The sequence below is a fragment of the Papilio machaon genome, chromosome 13, assembly GCF_912999745.1.
Source record: "Papilio machaon chromosome 13, ilPapMach1.1, whole genome shotgun sequence".
Lineage (NCBI taxonomy): Eukaryota > Metazoa > Arthropoda > Insecta > Lepidoptera > Papilionidae > Papilio > Papilio machaon.
The window spans coordinates 1,986,629-1,992,437 of NC_059998.1; positions in this window are offsets into that span (position 1 = coordinate 1,986,629).

Genomic DNA, 5,809 nt, shown 5'->3' on the forward strand with positions numbered 1-5,809 from the left:
GTATTACAGAAACTGAATGTATGTATACTTTGTACGTGCATATTGATTAAGCCATATACATACCGGATCACAGTGATAGTTGCATGTGAAACACCATAATCGTAGCGTTGTGAAATCGGTCAAGTTTTAAAGACAATAATTTCGAGGTTTATTAGTGAAAAATTTTGCAGGGCCGCTCGAATTATCGATAATGGCAGTCAATCTTTGGGTCGGGGCGCTCTGATTTCCAGCGGGCCCGGGCCATCCAGTCTGCGCGGGCAGGTTTTAATTTTAGCTATAAATCATGGGCAGCCTTTCCCCGAAGTTGTGCGGAGGCGGCCGCGGCCGAGCGCCCCCGACCGGTTACACTCCAACCAGCCTCATTTAAACTGTAGCACATTCCATTGCTGCCCTTCCATCTATAGTCCACACTTGAAATTAGTTATTTATTATTTTATTTATTAAACTCCACTTATAATATGTACAATATAATCTTATTTTTTTCTTATCTTATCTTATCTTTTCTTTTAGTTAATTTTATTTAAAATATAAAATTAAAAATATTGATTTTATTGAATATATTAGGTACTTGTTCAGGTTATAAATAATAGTAAATGTACAAAGAGTCAATTTTGTATAATTTGTAAACGAGTACCGTACCGTGTTCGTTGTGGAATTTCTAGAAATTTAAATTAATACAAAATAAAATAGAGTGTCTTGTATTTCAATATATTGTTAATGAAAAAATTTGCAATTAATTTTCTTTGGTCTTTTAATGTTCTTAAAATAAATGTAATGAAGTCCGGTCGTGACTATAGATACCGAGGGCGCGTAAGTGCAGGCCCTCTTTTATCTCTCGCCGACCGATACACGCACTGCACTGTCATATTTTATATGTGTTTTTATCAATAAATATCGCTGCGATTTTGTGGATACTGACTTCGTCTTGATACACCGTAAATAATGTTGCTTTATTGAAAAATAGACATGGATAACTTTGACATTTCCTTTAAGTGGCTACTGGGTACCGAGTGGTCGGAGTTACATTTAATATTGTCGACTTTGACAGACCATTTATCGTTTTTGAAGGTAAATGTTGCGGGTTTGATTCCGGCTACCGAGCTCGAATATGACTATATTATACGGTCCGTTTGTTCGACTTATTGTTTAGCAAATAATTTAATCCATTTACATAAAATTATTGGTTTTGTTTTAATTTATATTTTAATGTTAATAATGTTTGTGTTAAGAATTAATCAAACATTATTTTTATAGACAATACGAGTAGTGAACGTTTTGCGAATCGTAGTTATGCAACTAGAAAATTAATCTGAATAAATCTATTGTTTTCTACTGATAGATGGCGTTGTAAATTAAAGGAATATAATTTCATTTAAATGGAGCAAGCAACAGTAGGATATTATTGAGCCTGTTCCGTCCCTCGCTTATTGCGTATGCTAATAAGCCTTAAGAAAGCGCCCCGATTCACTTTGAACTTATCAAAGCAATTAATTATTTTTTTAATTAAGAGTAAAACATTTTCTCGAACTAGTTTTGATAAAATATTTTGTTGATATCATTTTTAGGTTTAAACTTTCCAATTACATCGATAAAACGACCTTTTTAAGATTCTTGTTTTGTTAATAACTTTAGTTTACATTGTTTATTATTAATTGTTATCGAATTATTTAATATTTAAACACATACACATTTGATGTCATACACAAAATTACAGATGTGTAGACAATATTTGTGTGTGAGGGAATGTGATAAGTACACATCTTTCCTGGACACCCTGTATATTTGATGCTGGTGCTTATAATAATTGTAAAAATGTTCAAGAAGGTTTTTATGTTGTAGTAACAATTAAATAAACTTGTTATAAAGTGGTGGAAGAGGTCAAGTCGCTTGCGACTGCTCCGGTTTTCGACTTCTTGCAAATCTGCCTACCGCCTATCTGGTCATTGCTTCTTCGAGATATTGGGTATATCGGGTGTCGTGTTTACAATATCATGGACCCAATTCCGAGTACCAAACGAGTTTTTGAAACTTAATTTTTTAATGCAACTCGATCGGTTTTGATTTAAAATTCAACGTTGGTTCGTTCAATTTTTAATGCACAATGAATTACCCGACATGTCGACTGGTTCATTATAGTAAAAAGAGACGCTGTCAATTTTGACGATATTTAAAAAAGTATTTTGACTCAATTGCTATTAATTAATCGAAATATTAATATCGATACAAGATGAAGGTATGCGATAAAGGATGCAAAAAGTGTCGTATTCATTATAAAATTGAGGCTAATTTTTTATAGTAATCGTATTAAAATTTATGAGTATTTAACTGAGATATTATGGTTTAGTACATTTGTTTGTTATCATAAAAATTCTTTGGTTTGTAAAAAAGAAATAGTGCCTTTAATATAAGCTATCCTATAGTTGATATATATTTTATTCCCTAGCATAGTGTCAGACGATTAATGTAAAACTTCACGCGTGCCATTCTACATGGCGGTAGCTGTGAAACGAATTAGTGTCTGACTGCGAGTCTGTTGCTTTCCTTCAGTAATAATCGAGGATATCTGCGTTAAATCTATTGCAAGCTATGGCGGCCATTATCTGGTCCGATTGCATTGGACAGTTGTACCGGCGGTCTGTTCGTACTCAAATTTTATAGTTCCGCACTAGCGTGCCCTGGAGGCTTTACTAGAATAATGAGTAAACTTGCGTCGTTTTTATGATACCCTAGTATCAGTTAGCTGGATTGAAATGTGGGCGAGAACGTTAATACAAGTCTCGATTATTATGAAAATGTCAGATTGATAATGAATAGTTTGATGCTGGAATAAAGAAGCAAAAGTGAACAGTTTACATGAATAAATATTTTACATACATAGTTGAATATTGTAAATAGATGAATATGTAATGTGTCGATGTGTCGTTTACTGAAATATTAGTAGTACATGAATTTCATAAATTAATTGTATAAAAAGATTCCAGAAACACTGCAGTATTACGGTAACGTTTTTTTTCACAGTAGAATTAACATTAATATTATTTGCAGAATTATTTAGTAATTGACATACATACATATTAAATTCATACAACAATGTGTATCTAAACTTTGTTGTTGACTGTACAGCAAAACAATTGCAACCCGATATCCACTTATAAAGTATTTAATTGTCGACTTGTTACCACAAAGCAGCTACTTTATTCGTATGCATCGGTCCCGCAATGCTATTTTCACACGAAGGTAGTGAGGTAAAAAACAGCTGAACAGTACAGTACAGGTATTGTTTGAAAGCAAACGCAGACCTCAGAACACGAACACTTTTATGAATAGATATAGCTATCATTAAGATTTTTGAAAACAGAGGCAATTACGTGTATTAATAATAGTAATACAAGAGTCTGTGCAGTCTAAACCCACAGAAAGGTTGATTAGTACTATTTTGATAGTGAGTTTTCGTTCAAATAATAGCAGTACTGTTCTGTGTTACTGTGCTACTCTAGTGTGAACATGGCATAAGTTGGACAAACCGCCGCTTTGTCGAGGGCGCGATCGCTTCGCCCACTCACCACCTCGCCGTCGTTCGCCGGCCGTCGGTTCGCGAATTAACGGCCGATAGCTGACAAGTTAAGATAATTCCTTGATACCAACCCTGGTGAGAGTTGTCAAGAATAGATAAATTAACCTGTACCTATTCGAAGATTTTGTTGGAAAGTTCCGTTTGCATTGAGAATTATATTTTGAGAGGTTTAAGGAATATTTTTTAGCTTTAGTTTGCGTATCGGCCTGTGAATTGTAGGAAGTATCCGTAGGTAATCTTTGTGGCTATGAATACAACAAAATATATAGAAATGATTAATATATTACTGTTTTACTCCAAAAATACAGTAAGAAACCGTTTAGTTAAACACGTTTTTTAACCCTTTGTCCGCCGCCGCTGATAATTTGGACGTCAACGTTGTTATAAGAGTTTGTTTTACCCTTAAATGTAATGCTTAATCACCAAAAATGCTTCCGGTGTAAGTACTGTGTAACTCACCTATGATCATATTTCAATGATATAAATATAAGCGAGCGATAAATGGGTTGACAAATGTTTAAACTTAAATGTTATTATGTAATGTAAATGTAATTAAAAAAAATATTTTTTTCCCTGTTTTGACAAAGGTAAATGACAAGGATGACGGTGTGTTATATACAGTGATGTTGCTCTTAAACTTGAGGCAAAACTTTTTTTTAATTAGGTATAATAGGTCTTTAAATTTTAAAATTAAACAAATGAATAACAATTTAATTAATTTGAATAAAACCAACTCCACCCTTATAACAAATATAGCACTATCAACCATTAAAAAATATCTCAACATGTAAATTAAATCCTGCTACATCGTATGCGTGCCAATTAAATTTTTCAATAACTTAAATATTTATATTTTAAATCTCCATACTAAAGCGGACTCATTAATACAGGCTGGATTTTTATCACGTTTAAAATTTATTCGAAAAATAATTTCTTTGCATTATTAAATAACATCGAAATTATTTATGAAATTATTTAACAAAGCGATGAAAGACTGTTAAAACCTTCATAATTAAAATGACATGGCTTATCGATTACGAGTAACATTTTCATGTGTACTTGTCCCATCCATACAAAACGCGTATAGAGTCAATGTAGGGATGGTTTATTTGTCAGATAACAGTACATTGTCTTTATGTATCGGTTTAACATCACCGAAACATTTTAAATTACGTCTTTTTATGCTATTTATATTATACTAAGAGTTTATTTTTCGTAAAATTTCAATAGACGATGCCCCCCGTGTCGGGAAGATGACGATGAATAAAAAATAATATTACAAGTATGTGATGGTACGTTTCTGCATTTCTCGGTAAATCGCTTGGTCTCGCAAACTCCCTGAATGGAGCCTTAAGGTGACAATATTAGTCACAAACATTATTGTATCTCTATTTATCTGGCAACACCATATTTATATATTAAGGGATAAACATCTCGGGCCACTATCCCACGGAGTCATTCCCAACACGAGTTACATGGCACCTCAGTGGGACGGCTCAATGCGAGCCACAGCCGCGCCGCATTATCCGTTGGTCCGGTAAATCCAGTCCGGACAATCACACGACCGGACAGTTCACAACTTCACGCGTGCACGCGCATTTTGTGTTCCATTCCCTATTACTTTGTCTCGCCTATTTGTTGCAATATATGCATTAATATCATGATGTTATGTATGTTTATGTTGAAAATGGCGAAAATGTCATAACCATAATAAAGAAGAAAATATTAATGTAATAAACAAATTAACAACGTGTAATTGCAATGATAGACTATAACTGAGCACCCATCATCATCAAAGGTCCACAACTAGAAGTTTCGTTTTTTAGATCTGACAGAGTATGTTTGGATGCGGGAAGCCCAAAATTAAATTAGTAAAGTCCATTTAGCAGCAGTATCACAGTCCGGTATCACTTTTACCGGTATTTTAGGAAAACCGGTTGATAGAAATTCATCATATATCCGTAAGTCAGGATCCAAAACAATTGTTTATAGAAGGAAATCAGTGTCGTCGGGATTCTAGACAAGTCTGGTAGCATGTAAATACGCAGCAGTATATCTCGTAAGTCCGCTATTAGATTGTGTACATCTGTACCGGCATCGCAGTTATCGCGGGAAGAATAATGGCGGGACATAGGACGCGCGGGGGCGCTTTCCACGCTTTGTTGTCTACGCGACAAAGAGGTGCTGAAATGTCCAGGAACGGATGTTAGATTGTTATGCTGTGGTTATACGATT